The sequence below is a fragment of the Rana temporaria genome, chromosome 4 (genome assembly GCF_905171775.1).
Source record: "Rana temporaria chromosome 4, aRanTem1.1, whole genome shotgun sequence".
In the NCBI taxonomy this organism is placed as follows: Eukaryota; Metazoa; Chordata; class Amphibia; order Anura; family Ranidae; genus Rana; species Rana temporaria.
This window is the reverse complement of record NC_053492.1, coordinates 111,631,280-111,648,115: the sequence shown is the minus strand read 5'-3', so window position 1 is coordinate 111,648,115 and position 16,836 is coordinate 111,631,280.

Sequence of the window (16,836 nt, the reverse complement as noted above, 5' to 3'; positions counted from 1 at the left end):
GGCCGCATTAGCATTACGATTGCCCTTAAAAGGGCCAGCTGTATCTGTAAGATTAGATGTCTAGCGCAATCCCCTCCCCTTACATTAGATGTCAAGAGCCACCCCACCATCAGAAGTTGAGTCCCCCCACTCTCCCTTACATCACAGTGCACCCCCTTTCCTTATGCTGCTGCTGGGAAGAAGCTGGATGCATTGCTTGAAAGAAGAAAGTAAGGGTCTTGAGGAGGACCAGAGGAGGAGAGGTGCGAGGGCCACATCAACTGGCCTGGAGGGCCGGATTCGGCCCGCGGGCCTTGTGTTTGACACCTGTGCTCTATAGTATTTGACTTATTTTGAAAATCCAGTATAAAGGCAAACATTGCAAAAAAGTAACCCTGCACATAATCACTTACTGGTAATTTTTTTAAGTGTTCTTTGTGGTCCATGCAAGTGTAGGGAATGGCAGGGGTATGTCTTTTGCCTATTTTAGTTGTACAAAATGGTGTCCTATCTCATCTCAGATTGCTGGGGGGTAGGGTTAGAGGTTCTGCACTTATACTGTAACTGTAGTTAGAGAGCCCAGTGCAAATTTTGGACTGGTGTTACTAAGGAGCAGTAACTGACATAGGGTGCTTGATTTGGGCCCCTTCCTCAGAGCAGGGGCCCAGTTACTGCGAGAAGTATGAACAGAATCTCTGCAATATTTTAATACACCCCTATTACATTTAATGGTCAGCATGAGGGTGAACAAAATGGAAATAAATAAATTGTGTTTTGATTAATCTGCTTGCCAACCAGCGCATGACTATATACGTCGACAGCACGGCGCGGACAGGCAGAAGGACGTATATATATACGTCCCCTTTAAGAAGCTGGCATTGTGGGCACGGGCGCTCCCGCCGGGAGCTCCGTGACTCCAACAGCGGGTCCCGCGATCGTGTCACGGTGAGGAAGCAGGGGGAAATGCTTATGTAAACAAGCATTTCCCCAGTCTTCCTGGTGACAGGACACTTTTCACAGCTTCTTGTAATCGGAAGCTGTGATCACTGTAGTGTCACACACAGCCCAGCCTCCCTACAGTTAGAACACATCCCTAGGCACACTTAACCCCTTCAGTACCACCTAGTGGTTAACCCCTTCACTGCCAGTGTCATTTTCACAGTAATCAGTGCATTTTTATAGCACTGAGGACAGGGACTACATCTCCCCTTGGAACAGGGATTCTATCTCCCCTGGAAACAGGGACCCCTTCTAACCTAGGGACAAGGCCTCCATCTCCCCTAGGGACAGGGACCTGATCTCCCCTGGGGACATGGACCCAATCTCCCCTGGGGACCCCTCCCTTCTCACCTGAGGATAGGAACCCCATCTCACCTAGGGACAGGGACCCCACCTCCCCTTGGGACAGCAGCCCTTTTTTTCCCCTAGGAACAGGAACTCCATCTCCAGACCATGCTGGCTGGCAGCCACCCTAGGGTGCCAGGAAAGGGGTGGGGGTAGTAAAATCTGAATCCCCAGACACTTTGGGATTTGAGCGGTGTGCCAGTGGGGGTCCCCCGGATGCCAGGGGGGTACAACAGTGCCCATGTGGGGAGGATAAAAGACAGACAGGGGTCTAGCAGTACCAGCATGGGGTCACTGGAGATGGGTACAGCAGTACCAGCATGGTGCGCTCTCCAGCCCCTGTGTGTTATTTCCCGGACCCCAGTTACACCACTGAGTGGATGCATTCAGAAAAAGAACCGCAATGACAGTGGGTGAAGTGAGAAGATGGTTTGAATTTCTAAGCTATTACCGCTGTTTCATACAAAACTTTTCACATATAGCAAAAAAGAGGATATAAGTACAGAATTTATAATGGAGAGGGAGACTAGGGACGATTCCGTCAAGCCGTGTTATCTAGGTTGGGCCTTGGCCATAATATGCTTAGGTGGATAGGGTCCTTATATAGCTCTCCAGAGGCTCAGGTCAAAGTGAATGGAACTCTCTCTGGCCCCTTCCCTATATGGAATTGGACAAGGCAGGGATGTCCCCTGTCCCCACTCATCTTTGTCCTATCCCTTGAACCTTTGCTAAATCTGATTCGGCTAAATCCTAACATTAAGGGATTCAGAGTGGGTAAGATGGAACATAAGCTGTCAACGTATGCAGACAATGTTCTATTTTATGTATCCAATATACTGATCTACCTTCCTAACATCATGGCTGAGCTACAGAGATTGCATTTACTATCAAATTTTAAAATCAACTATAGCAAGTCTGAGATTTTCCCTCTGATTTGTGCTCCAAATTGTGAGCCTCTGTTTCCTTTACATAGTGTCGCTCATCCTTAAAATATTTGGGCATTTATCTCCCAGCCATATTTTCACAATTATACACAAGTAGCTATGCCCCTTTGCTCTCCACAATCAAAGCAGACCTACTAAGATGGGACCGTACCACTTTATCCTGGATGAGCCGAGTCAGTATATTGAAGATGAATGTGTTGCCAAGAGTTATTTTCCACCTTCAGATGGTGCTAATATAGTTGCCCAGATCTTTATTCTCTGCCCTCAAAAGTCTGTTTTTATTTGGCATTGGCGGAGCCCCCGTCTGGCCTGAAGTACCTTGCAACGTCCTAAGAGGTTGAGAGGACTGAAGGTACCTTCCATCCAGAAATATTGTGAGGCAATAGCTCTAGAGCAGATACTAAACTGGCATTATCACGTTGCTACTAAATCTTGGGTCCTCCTTGAGTAATTTTGGGCTGCTCGTAACTTGTCTCATGCCCCTTGCCTCTGCCGGGAATGCCTTTCTGATCTCATGTCCCCTGTTACTGCCCATGTATTGAAACTGTGGGATGTTTTGAATGTACAGGGGCTGTTGTCTCCACCTGTGTCCCCCTTTTCATCCCTAGGGGGCTTCCCCTCGTTCATTCCTGGGGAACACCTCTCAGACTTTTACACATGGGCAAGAGACGGGGAGGTATGATGTGGAAGGTTCATTCCCGATCAGGGCATAGTCTCTTTGGACTGGCTCCGTGCTCAGTTTGGCCAATTCCCGATGGATGATTGGCGTTATAGACAGTTACATAATTTTTCTCACAGTCTACCTCAAGCCATTAGACCAATGTCCTCTTTGACTCCATTTAAGAAACTATGTAGGTCAGCTGCTCCTATCACTCACTCTATTTCAGTTCTCTATGAGATGCTACAATCTGTCAAATCTAGGAGCAAGCCAGTCTATATAAGGGAATGGGAGAGAGAGACTTGCGGCATTCGTTCACGGAGCCTCAGTTAGATCACCTATATAGCCTTACCCATAAGAGTTCTGTGGACACAAAGATGCAGGAGAATGGCATTAAGCTATTAACCCAGTGGTACAGAGTTCCTGCCACCATGGCTAGGGTTTATCCGACAACCCCGGATGTCTGTTGGAGGGGTAGCAGGCTTCGGGGGACCTATTTACATGTATGGTGGGAGTGCCCAGTGCTCAGGCCTTTTTGGCAGGATATTAGATCTCAGATAAGGGTGATACTGGATATCGAACTGTATGATTCTCACATGCCATCCATTCCTCTCATTAATCCCATAAATCAGTTCTGCCCCACCTTCTAAATGCAACCAGGCGTCTGATCCCCATCCATTGGAAGCAAGTCCATATTCCTGGATGGGCTGATTGGATTCGGCTGTGAAATAACATCATGGCAGTGGAGGAGTGGGTGGCAACGTGTAAGGATAGATATGGGAAGTTGTATAGTATTTGGGCTACCTGGATACATTATACCTCTAGTGTTACACTGGCGCCCTAGTCTCTCTAATTAGGCGGTCGCCCTAGGCCTCATTAGAGATCGCCTGCCGGTTCGCCAGGCGGTCATTTTGCGGCGAACTTTGGTCGTTCGCGGTCCGCCAAACCGTTGGACATCTGCCGATGTTCGCGGCGGTCCACAATGTTACATGGGTAAGGACTTTGACCTATGACACATCCATCAGGTGGTGCAGGACAGCCAATTGAGACATTTCAGCACATGGACATACCCCCTACCTTATAAATAGACCTGATCTGGCGGCCATCTTACATTCTGCTTTTTTGTCGTCAGTGTAGGGACAGGGTGCTGTTTGGAGCAGGGACAGGCTGTATTCATTCAAATAGCTATCTAAAAGGTCCACAAAAGTCCTTTTAAGGACTGGTATCGGTGTGCTACTTGCTCTAGTATATAGGTGTCTAATACATTCATATACTTTTTGTCAGTGTAGGGAGAGGGTGCTGTTTGGAGCAGGGACAGAGTTTAGCGACACAAATCGCTACCTAACAGGTCCACAGAAGTCCTTTCAAGCACTGGTATAGGTGTGCTACTTGCTGTGCACTGCAGTATATAGGTGTCTAATACATTCATATATTTTTTGTCAGTGTAGGGAGAGGTTGGCGTTTCCAGCAGGGACAGAGTTTAGCGACACAAATCGCTACCTAACAGGTCCACAAAAGTCCTTTCAAGCACTGGTATAGGTGTGCTACTTGCTGTGCACTGCAGTATATAGGTGTAATATACACTTATAATATACTTTCGAATATAGAAAGCATATTATAGTGGATTTGTATTGTGCAGCACTGTGATTGGCGGTGTATTTGGTTACTGCTGGATTTTTGCCTCTTTCGCTGCGTTTCCTCTGCTACACACATTAAAAAAAATCCTGAAAAAAAAGTTTCATAACTGGTGAAATAAACCAGTGGCCCCCCAAAACGACAGATTTTGTTATATACCTTCTTCCATATATACTGCGCTTCTCTAGAGACTTGTGTCACGGGGTCATTTAAAAAATGAGAAATGGGAAGTGGCACAATGTTCGTTTTGATTATGTCAAAGGACGCACCAGACTTGGTTGAGTGGCTCGCCACCACCACCACCACCACCACCACCACCACCACCACCACCATATACCCTCCGCTTGAGTCACAGGAATTATTTTCCGATCCATCAGAAGACATTTCAGATGCGCAGCTATTCTTGGCATTGGATCAGGAAGAGGAGGTAGCAACAGCCGGCACTCAGCAGTCTGACGACAGTACTCAGATCAGCCCAATGAGGTTGGTGCCCACTGTTGCTGCCTACTCCGAGATTTCTATTGTTAGTGATGGGGAAGGTGACGTCGATGATGACGTGTCTACAGACGTCACGTGGGTGCCAACAAGAGAGGAAGAGGAGGGGAGTTCAGAGGGAGAGATGGACCAACAGATAGGGAGGAGAAGCAGGCCGAACTTACATTGCACAGGAGGGACAAACTAGACTCCTAATGTATCAGGAGCAAGCCATCAACCATGTACGGTCACATCTGGCACTCCCAGGATGCCGGCCCATGACTCCGCAGTGTGGCTTTTTTTTAACGTGTCGATAGCAGACAATAGTGTTGCCATCTGCAGCCTTTGCAGTCAACGCATAAGTCACGGTAAGCCTAGGGACGACCGCCTTAAGAAGGCACCTAGCCTACCATCACCGAGCCCAGTGTGAGCAACGCCATCAGAACCCACAAAGCCACACTCCAGGCTCTCACCGTCCAGCCTCTTCTTCTTCCCCTCTATGCTCACAATTGTCCTCCACTCCACCTTCCATCATGCCTTCCTCATGTTTTTCTGCAAAAAGGCAGGCTTCCGTGGCCCAAATGTTCGATCATAAAAAAACGATGACGCAAGATAACCCTCTTGCTCAACGGTTGACCGCTGGCTTGTCGGAACTGATAGCCCGCCAACTACTGCCATATAAACTGGTGGAGTCGGAGGCCTTTCGAAAATATGTGGCCATTGGAACACCACAATGGAAGGTCCCAGGAAGGATTTTTTTTTCACAGAAGGGAATCTCAGAGCTCTATGGCCATGTTCAGCAGCAAGTGAATGTATCCAAGATACATCTGACCACAGACACGTGGTCTAGCAAACACGGGCAGGGAAGGTATATAACTTTCACTGCCCACTGGGTGAACCTTCTGACGGCCGTCAAGCATGTAACCCGTGGCACCAATGTAGATTTGGTTTTACCGCCACGGATTACATGCAGGCCTGCCTTTTCTTCTCCTACTCCATCCTCCCTCTCCTCCTCGACTGACTCCTCATTTTCCGATGCTACTGTCTCTTCCGCTGCGCCGCCCAAGATCCCCAGAACCTATTCGACATGCCAGGTGAGACGTTGCCATGCTGTGCTGGGTCTGTTGTGCCTGGAAGACAAGAGCCACGCTGGTTCTGCACTCCTTTCAGTTTTTTTCATCACAGGCAGATCAGTGGCTAACACCGCTCAATTTGACAGTTGGTAAAGTGGTGTGCGACAACTGTGCCAATCTGCTGAGCGCGTTGAAACAGGGCAAAATTACACACGTGCCATGCATGGCACAAGTCCTGAACTTGGTCATGCAGCGATTCGTTGCCAAATACCCTGGGCTCCAGGACGTCTTGCGGCAGGCCAGGAAAATCTCGGCCCATTTCAGAAGATCTTACACGGCCATGGCTCACCTTGCTGACATTCAGCGGCGACACAACCTGCCCGTCAGACGTCTTATTTGTGACTGCCCGACGCGATGGAACTCAACATTGTATATGCTTGATAGGCTGCTCCAGCAGAAACGTGCAGTTAAGGACTACCTGTATGAACTCTGCGGCAGGATAGGTTCTGGGGAGCTTGGTTTTTTCGCACCACGCCAGTGGCTGCTCATGCGCGACTCATGCAGACTTCTGCGGCCATTTGATGAGATCACCAAACTGGTTAGTCGCAGCCAGGGCGCCACCAGTGACATAGTACCTTACGCCGTCTTTCTGGAACGCTCATTGGAATGGCATTGCGTCATGTCATTGATCAAGCCGTCGAGGAGCAAGAGCAGGAAGATGAGGAAGTCGCAATGCTGGATGATTTCCCAGGGGGGCTACTCCACCTAAGACAAGTCAACAACAGGAGTCTGAAGAGGAGGATGGTGTCGGGGCGGAGGAGGAGGAGCAAGAAGAGCATGCTTTAAACCATTCTGGGATCCCTGGTGTTGTCTGTGGATGGGGGGAAGAGAACGAGGACGACATTATCCTGGATGATGAGCAGGAGCCAGGCCAGTACAGCACTTCCAGTTTAGTGCAAATGGGGGCCTTCATGCTCCCGTGTTTTAAGAGGGACCCCTGTATAAAAAGCATAAAGGGCAAGGACCAGTACTGGGTGGCAACGTACTTAGACCCCCGGTACAAACAAAACATGGCGGAAATGTTACCACCATCACAGATGGCTATCAGAATGTAGAACTTCCAGGCCTTGCTTCTGCTTTTGCGTCCGCTGGCAAAGGAATTTCCACTCACAAACAGTTTTGGGTACCAATCCAACAGCGCCTGCAAGAAGAGGGCGGTTTGAAGATGTCTTAGTCACTAATGATATGAGATCATTCTTTCAGCCGACCCATCGACAGCTGTCCTCCGGATCCAGCATCAGGGAACGCCTAGACCGTCAAGTGTCCGACTACATAGGGTTAACTGTCGATGTGGACACACTGAGAAGTCATGAACCCCTGGACTACTGGGTGGGCAGGCTTGACCTCTGGCCAGAGCTTGCACAATTTGCAATGGAACTGTTGGCTTGCCCCTCATCCAGTGTCCTGTCCGAAAGGACGTTCATCGCAGCAGGGGGGGTCGTGACCGATAAGCGCACTCGCCTTGCTCACAACAGTGTTGACTACCTCACATTTATAAAAATGAATGAAGCATGGATCTCGGAGGAATTCAACACATGTGACCAGTAGACCATGTTTCATTCAAATTCTGGTGAACGCCTGTGGGCTAATTTTTTGGGCCTGAACTGGCCGACACTTTATTCTGTATCCGGTAAATGCCTAATATACCACCAGCCACAGAATACAAAGTTGTTTGCTGCTCGGTGAACGCCTGTGGCCGTGGGCTAATTTTTGGGGCCTGTAATGGCCGACACTTACTTCTGTATCCATTGAATGCCTAATGTACCACCAGCCACAGAATACAAAGTTGTTTGCTGTCCGGTGAACGCCTGTGGTCGTGGGCTAATTTTTGGGGCATGTAATGGGCGGCACTTACTTCTGTATCCGGTGAATGCCTATTGAACCACCAGCCACGGAATACAAAGTTGTTTGCTGTCAGGTGATCGCCTGTGGCCGTAGGCTAATACTACATGTACTCTCAAAGTACCTGACCTATATTGCCTCTTATATGCAATTAGTACTTGTTACTACTAATACTATATATGTACTCTCAAAGTACCTGAGCTATATTGCCTCTCATACACAATTAATACTTGTTACTACTAATAGTATATGTACTCTCAAAGTACCTGAGCTATATTGGCTCTCATATGCAATTAATACTTGTTACTACAAATACTATATGTACTCTTAAAGTACCTGAGCTATATTGCCTCTCATACATTTCTATTAGTTGCCAGTACAACTTGTGTATTATACATGCATCCTCAAAGTACCTGAGCTACACTATCTCTCGTATGCAATTAATACTTGTTACTACAAATACAATTTACTATGTGCTTGACAGAAGTATAAAATACTTATAGGCCTCATCCTAATTGTTGAACGTCGTCACTCTAACTTTTCTATGCTAGGGGTTGATGCTATTTCGTAGCATTTCCCCTAGTGGCCTAAATACATCTCTACATGGTAAGGTTGATATGATGTAGAGAACCCCCAAACTCCTGTTGCTAGGCGTGACGCCTGGGGTCCCTTACTGATAATCACCTGCATGTAGTGGTGTATTGGGATATTGACCTTGAACTAATTTTAAACGCCAAGCCTTGGTCGCATGTTGTAATGCGTCCATGCTTAGTAGCTCAACGCCTTTCTTTATGTGACACAGAGATGATGTATAAATCCCCCAAACTCCTGTTGCGAGGAGTGATGCCTGGGGCCTAATACTGAGTTGTCGCATAGAGAATCGCATTGAATTCCTTGCTAACCACAGTTGTGGTTCACGCCGTTCACCAGTGCTGTTACAATGCCTAATGTACCACCAGCCACAGTATACAAGGTTGCCGTGGGCCAATTTTTGGGGCTTGTAATGGCTGACACTTACTTCTGTATCCGGTGAATGCCTAATGTACCACCAGCCACAGAATACAAGGTTGGTTGCTGTCAGGTAAATGCCTGTGGGCTTATTTTTAGGGCCTGTAATGGCCGACACTTACTTCTGTATCCGGTGAATGGCTTAATGTACCTCCAGCCACAGAATACAAAGTTGTTTGCTGTCAGGTGAACAATGTCAGCAAATTTTTGGGGCTTGTAATGGCCGGCACTTACGTATGTATCCGCTTTTTTACTCAATACTTCTGGTAGGTCAGTGTCCATGTTGTGGGACTATTTGTGCACAGCTAGTAAGTATTTTGTGGCTGCAAATATGACCTGAAGGTTTTAAATATTCGCCTGCCATTAAAGTCAATGGGGCCCGCCGCGAACTTGCGGTTCGCAGACATTTGCGATCGTTTGCGGTTAGCGTTCGCAAACCGTCCCATCGGATGTTTGTCCATCACTAGGCCTTATACTCCCAGGGGTCTCACGGCCGCCAAATTTGCCTGATGGCTGCAGGAGTGGAATGTCCCCCCAGTCGATGTCCCCAGGGCCGTCTCTCTGACTGTTACTACTTTTACCCCTGCCAGCGGCAGACTGTTCACTTCAGCACTGCAGGAGGTGACATCCCAGGGTCAGTGGGTAGATCCATGTACTCCCCCGACCCCTGTTCTGCCGGGTTCTGCGGATTTTGTGCCATGTGCAGAGCCTGGATAATGCCAGCAGTGGCCGAGCAGCTCTCACTCTGCTCCACTCTCACTCTGCCACTGCCAGACCAGGCACTTGGCGATTATCGGGGAGACTGCCTGCCGGCGGAGCTTCATGGTACAGAATGATGACGGTCATGGCAGATACTGACACATCCCGTGATGTCACCCCCCTGACCAAGGGCGCTCCGATAATCACTGTTGCCAGTTGCCCCACACACAGCCCCGATATGTATGCTATCTGGCTAAGATGGCACCTACTAACCCCCTGTCATTACCATTACCCTTCTAATCATCTCCCTGTGCCTGACAGCCCACCCCCTGTCATCTTCACCCCCCTGCCAGCTTCCCACCCCCTGTCATCTTTATCCCCCTGCAAACGTCTGCCAGCTTCTCACGTCATCTTCATCCCCCTGCACCTGTCTGCCAACTACCCACCCCACTCTCTGTCATCTTCATCCCCCTGCAAACATCTACCAACTTCTCACCCACCCCATCTTCATCGCCCCTGCACCCATAATTGTAAGAGTAATTGGTTGGTGAAAATTCTAGAAACTGAATTCATAGGATTTAAGGCTCTTAACCACGTCAATACTGGGCACTTTCACCCCTTCCTGCACAGAAGTTTTCAGCGCTGTCACACTTTGAATGACAATTGCGCGGTCATATAACACTGTAATCAACCTACATTTTTATCATTTTCTTCCAACAAATAGAGCTTTCTTTTGGTGGTATTTGATTACCGCTGGGGTTTTTATTTTTTGCTAAACAAACTAAAAAAAATAAATAAAAAATGTTTGGAAAAAAATGTTTTTCTTTATTTCGGTTCTAAAATGTTGTTTTCTTCTTCACTGACGGGCACTAATGAGGCGGCACCATAAGGACGGATGAGGAGACACCGATATTTAAAATGTATGGGCACTCAGTCAGGATAACAGAACAAGCGGGAAGTGGTTAATATTTGTAATTTATACAGTTATTTTTTATCGCTTGAATTATTTTTGGACATGAGTGGGGCCTCATGTCTAAGATTTGCCTAGAGCCACATCTGGAGTATCCCACCCGCTTTAATTTGTCTATATGGCAGGTGGGAGGTAGTTAACTGCTTGCTGCCCGCAAACTTTGAGCGGCGATATCTGAATGATGCCTACAGGCATCATTCAGATATTGTCTTTTAGAGACAGCGATTCCCACAATCATAAGCATGATCATAGCGGCTGTTCAGCCGTTTCATTGTTCTTACAGGCAGTGGGAGGGGACATCCCCTCCAGTGCTTCTCCCGGGTCACTTCTGCCATCAGCGAACCGGAGAAGGAATGGACCAGCCCTGAATGCTGACCATAGAGATTTCCGGTAGGCCAGATGGTCCCGGAGTCTCTATGATTGTTTGGAAGCTGGGCACGATGGTATGATGAAAACTGCTGTCGCCTCAGCTGGGAAGCTGAGATAATATTTAATTTATAGGGACTTATTGACCCCAGATCTCACTGTAAAGAGAACCTGCCACTATTCCTATTACAAGGGATGTTTACATTCCTTGTAAAATTAACAATAAAAAAATATATATATATATATATATATATATATATATATATATATATTTAAAGCACCCCTGTCCCTGCTCGCAGAAGAGAATGCAAGTCATGCCCACATATGTAAACGATGTTCAAACCACACATGTGAGGCATCACCGTGAATGTTAGAGCAAGAGCAATAATTCTAGCCCTAGACATCCTCTAACTCTAAATAGGTAACCTGTAAAAAAAATGTTAAAGCGGCACCTATGGGGATTTTTAAGTACCGAAGTTTAGCACCATTCCACGAGCGTGTAAAATTCTGAAAATTGGGCTAACTTTACTGTTCTCCCCCCCCAAAAAAGCATTAACAAAATTGTTGCATGTAGGAGAGCAATGGCAGAATTGGCCTGGGTGGCAAGTGGTTAAAGAACATGGTCTATTGTAACACACCTTTCCACTTAGACATGCTAAAAATAAAAATAAAATTGTGTAGTGCTACCCCCGTAGGGGCCATTGATCCGATACTCCGCTTTCCCTTGTTTCAGGCCCGCAGCAGGGGTATCCAACTTCTGCTCATTACTCCGATGACCAGTCTAGGGGTTGCAATGTTTTTTATTTTATTTGTGGAACTTGGATAGGATAAGGGATATAGTAGTATACTCCAAATTTAACTATTTATAATTGGTCAGCTTTTTTAGCAGAATTATGTGTCAGACTGTACATAGAGGGAAATTGAGTGAACCTCGTTTTTCAAGACAATAGCCCCATTGACCCCCCTATAGCTTACACACAGCAGCTGACTTCTAGTACGCAGAGGGGGATTCAGCAGCACAAGTCCCAATGATCCCCTTATAGGATCTGTACTTACAAGGCCCTGTTCGCATGTCACCTTCCTCCGTGATACTAGACCGGATCCATGGACATCCTCTCAGGAGAACCGTGGTATTCAGTGTTCAGATCCTCAGGTAGCTCACCTGAGGCAGCATAGCAGCCTGTACAAGGGAGATGCAATAGGCCTCTCTCCCCAACTAGGCCTCTCTGCTCTGGAGGAAGATCCATGTTGTACAGTAACACAATACCACATGGCGAACTGCTAAAAATTGTGACTGTAAATTTGTCTAGACTGGTGCGTTCAAATAAATGGACTGCCTTCATGTAGCACGTGTTAATATACGTGCATTAAAGCGGTAGTAAACTCTTGACACTTTTTTTTTTCTAAGTTTCCTCCTGCAAGTCAATATAATAATGTGCTAGTATGCACAGCATGCCTTAAAATGAAGCCCTCCAGTGGCATGCTGTCACCACTACAGAGGCCTCCATCTTTACCCGGTCTTTCTTAGGCTGAGGTTGCTTGAATGGCTGAGCCACGACATGGGGGAGTCTTGGCTATGGCACAGAGCTCTGAAGACATGGCACGGGTTTGCCATTCCTTCCAATCTCCCATTGCCTATGAATGCAACTATGTAACATAGACTCTAGCAGCGTAGGAGATGGCAAAAATATATAATTCGCACAGTATTAACCTCCCTGGCGGTATGATTCTTTCAGAAAAAACATGCTGAAAGCGGTACCATTATTTGCAAGGAAATTTGGCGTTTTATATTGTAGGTCTGTAATTTTTAGAAATAACTCACTTAAATCTGACCAAACAAGATTCTAATAGGCATCCCGGGTATGACATTTTTTTAAAAACAAAATGATAAATTATAATATAATAAATAATTATAACAAATAATAATATAATTATAATAAAAATAATTCAATAATGTAATCAAATCAAAATCACTGAAATTTGCTCGGTTGCAGAATTGTTGTCATTATTTTAATTTTTTTTATGACGAATTTCCCCACAAATCGCTATCGCACAATTCTGCAAGTAATTATAATTTATTATCGCTGTTTTTTAGCTGATCTAAAACTATTTTTGACATAAAGGGACACTTTTGGTTGCTATGGACAATCTACAGTTTGCAGGGAGAAAGAAACGTTTTTATTATATAAAATGACATGCATGACACTGGACAGACCACTAGGGACAAGGGGGGTGTGTTTTTTTTACATACAGTACTGTAATCTATAAGATTACAGTATACTGTATGTAAAGTGTTTGTTTACTTTTTTGAATTTGGCGCCGTTCTCCGTCCCCGTGCGTCGTAACGTCGCAGGGAACGGAGATCGGCGTCACACAGAGGCACTGTGTGAATCGAGCGAGGTCCCGCTCGCTCACACAGCGCGGTGGCATCGCTGGATCCAGGGACAAGGTAAGTAAACCATGCCTGTGGATCTAGCGAGGCAAGCCCGAGTCTGACTCGGGGTTACCACTCGCAGCAGGAAAATCTAACCCCGAGTCAGACTCGGGAATACCGCCAGGCAGGTTAAAAAGGATAAAATACAATATTGAGTCCCATACATGTTAGGGAGACTTAAAGTGTAAGCACATACAGGTGAAACTCGAAAAATTAGAATATAGAGGAAAAGTTCATTTGACTAATGTAACTTAAAAGGTTAAACTAATACATGAGATACTCATTACATGCAAAGCAAGATAGTTTAAGCCCCGATTTGTCATAATTGTGACGATTATGGCTTACAGCTCATGAGAACCCCAAATCCACAATCTCAGAAAATTTGAATATTACATGCAATCAATAAAAAAAAAGGATTGTACATAGAACAATATCAGACCTCTGAAAAGTAATGAAGTCAGCATCCCCATAGAGGCCATTTTGCTGTACTTTCTGCTACGGAGCAGACGCATTTTCTCTGAGCTCTTCTCACAGGATCGGCACAGCGCCCCCCAGTGGACTAATCACAAACTACAATCGACAGCTTTTTCATCGTACATCCATCAGAGACATAAGCCATCCATCCACGATAGAGGTTACGATTGCCATCCAGGATCAGCGGTCATTGTAGAATTAGAGAGGCTTGTTTACAAGTCAGCCAAGGTGAAAGGCTGGGGGAAACTGGGGTCACCAGGATTGAAGCACTTTGCACGCCAAATTCAGTGTGGAATGGAGCACTGCACATTCAGTTGGGGTGGTTATTAGAAGACTTCACACGATTTTTTGGAGTTTTATTTTTCATCACATCTTTTTGGATTATATATTTATTTTTTGGACTTTTATTCATTGATTTTGCACAGAGACTCACGTTTTGCAATTTTGCTTGAAGATAGCAATTTCATCATACTGTTTATTAATACGATTTATATTTTTTTATCACTGCCTTTCGTATTTTTCACTCATTGTGGTTGTTTTATCACGTTTTCACTATTTTAGATACACGTTGTTATTTAAGCATATTTATCTACACTATTGGTATTTGCACTTTGATTGCACACAGCACTTTATTGTTATATCCTTTTCAGCAAGCGCCACAAACACCCCCTATGTTCAATTATCTAGTGTGAGAGCACATTTATGGTTGCGGCAGCTGTTGTATTTTACTTTAGTTATTTTAATTTGGTTTGCGCATTAGTCCCCCCCATAAGCATCCCCATCCACGTCTGCAGGAAGGAAGCATGAAGTTCTCCAAAATCTGGTAGATGGCTGCATTGACCCTGGACTTAATGAAGCACAGTGGATCAACACCAGCAGATGACATGGCTCCCCAAATCAACACAGACTGTGGAACCTTCACACTGGACCTCTTGCAGTGTGTGCCTCTCCATTATTCCTCCATAATCTGGCTCCTTGGCTTTCAAATGAGATGCAAAATTTGCTCTCATCAGAAAAGAGGACTTTGAACCACTGAGCAACAGACCAGGTCTGTTTTTCTTTAGCCCAGGTAAGGCGCTTCTGACGTTGTTTGTTGTTCAGGAGTGGCTTGACAAGAGGAATACGACATTTGAAGCCCATGTCCAGGATCAGTCTGTGTGTGGTGGCTCTTGATTTACTGACTCCAGCTTCAGTCCACTCCTTGTGAAAGTCCCCAACACTTTTGAATGGCCCTTTCCTGACAATCCTCTTCAGGCTGCAGTCATCCCTGTTGCTTGTGCACGTTTTTCTTCCACATAACTTTCTATTATTGTGTTTTGATACAGCACTTTGGGAACATCCAACATCTTTTGCAATTACCTTTTGAGGCTTTCCCTCCTTATGGAGGGTGTCAATGATGGTTTTCTGCACAACTGTCAGGTCAGCAGTCTTTACCATGATTGTGATTCCTAATGAACCAGACTGAGAGACCATTTAAAGGCTCAGGAACCCTTTTGCAGGTGTTATGGCTTACTTAGCCGATTAGAGTGGGACACTGAGCCTAAAATATTGCACCTTTTCACAATATTCAAATTTTCTGAGATTGTGGATTTGGTGTTTTCATAAACCATAATCATCACAATTATGATAAATCACGGCTTGAACTATCTTGCTTTGCAAGTAATTGCGTTCATAGGCAATGGGAGATTGGAAGGAATGGCAAACCCCTGCCATGTCTTCAGAGCTCTGTGCCATAGCCAAGACTCCCCCATGTCGCGGCTCAGCCAGTCAAGCAACCTCAGCCTAAGAAAGACCGGGTGAAGATGGAGGCCTCTGTAGTGGTGACAGCATACCACTGGAGGGCTTCATTTTAATTTGGTGTTTTCATGAGCCATAATTATCACAATTAAGACAAATCACAGCTTGAACTATCTTGCTTTGCACGTAATGAGTCCATCTCATATTAGTTTCACCTTTTAAGTTGCATTAGTGAAACAAATGAACTTTTACGCTATATTCTAATTTTGAGTTTCACCTGTATACAGACTAGGATGGTAACAGTCCAGTATAGATGGAGTGGGCTTTCCTAATGCCTGTAAAGTCAATGCATTTAACCAGTTATTTGGCTTCTTCAGGACCCAAATGAAGAGGACAGACTATATAAGACAAGAGGAAAACAAAATGATGCACTTAAGTTAATAATCAAGTAGATAAAAAAAAGCTTATTTAAATATAGTTTAAATAACAAATATAATAAAAGTGAACAAGAATTAAGTGCAAGATGCACCCAAAAGTGCCATCACAAACATTAGGTTCCATTGTGTGCGACTTTAGGCAAATAACTCTAAATAATCCCTCTTCATTCGCATCACCAGTGCAAAACTTCCAACAGCCCAGAGGGTGTCAAATGTCACGAAACGCATCAGAACGATCTCTATACAGGTCATTGCATTTGGGTGGTCATCTTTGGTGACGTTTCTATGCACGTACAGTGTTTTTCTACATTGATGCAAGGTTTTTTTAAATAAATTGCTTATATGGATTTACACTATGTGTGGGCATCTATGTTTTTACATGGATCCATTGTGTGGGAGAATGTTCTGCATACACTGAATTCGGCCATAGTGGATATGGTGGAAGAGTCAAACCTGCTCTAGGTGCAGCTGATGTGGGATCATTTCAAGTAATTATCACATAGGTAGAGAGCCAAAACAAGCCTAACAGGTAGTTGAAGCCCACTACTTCTGGTAGTTGGACGTTTTGCACTTGTGATACACATAAAGGAGGGATTATTTGAAGTTATCGTATTTTCCGGCGTACAAGACGACCTTTTGGGCTTAAAAACTTGCCTCAAAACCCGGGGGTTGACTTATACACTGGTACCAGACCTCAGGCAT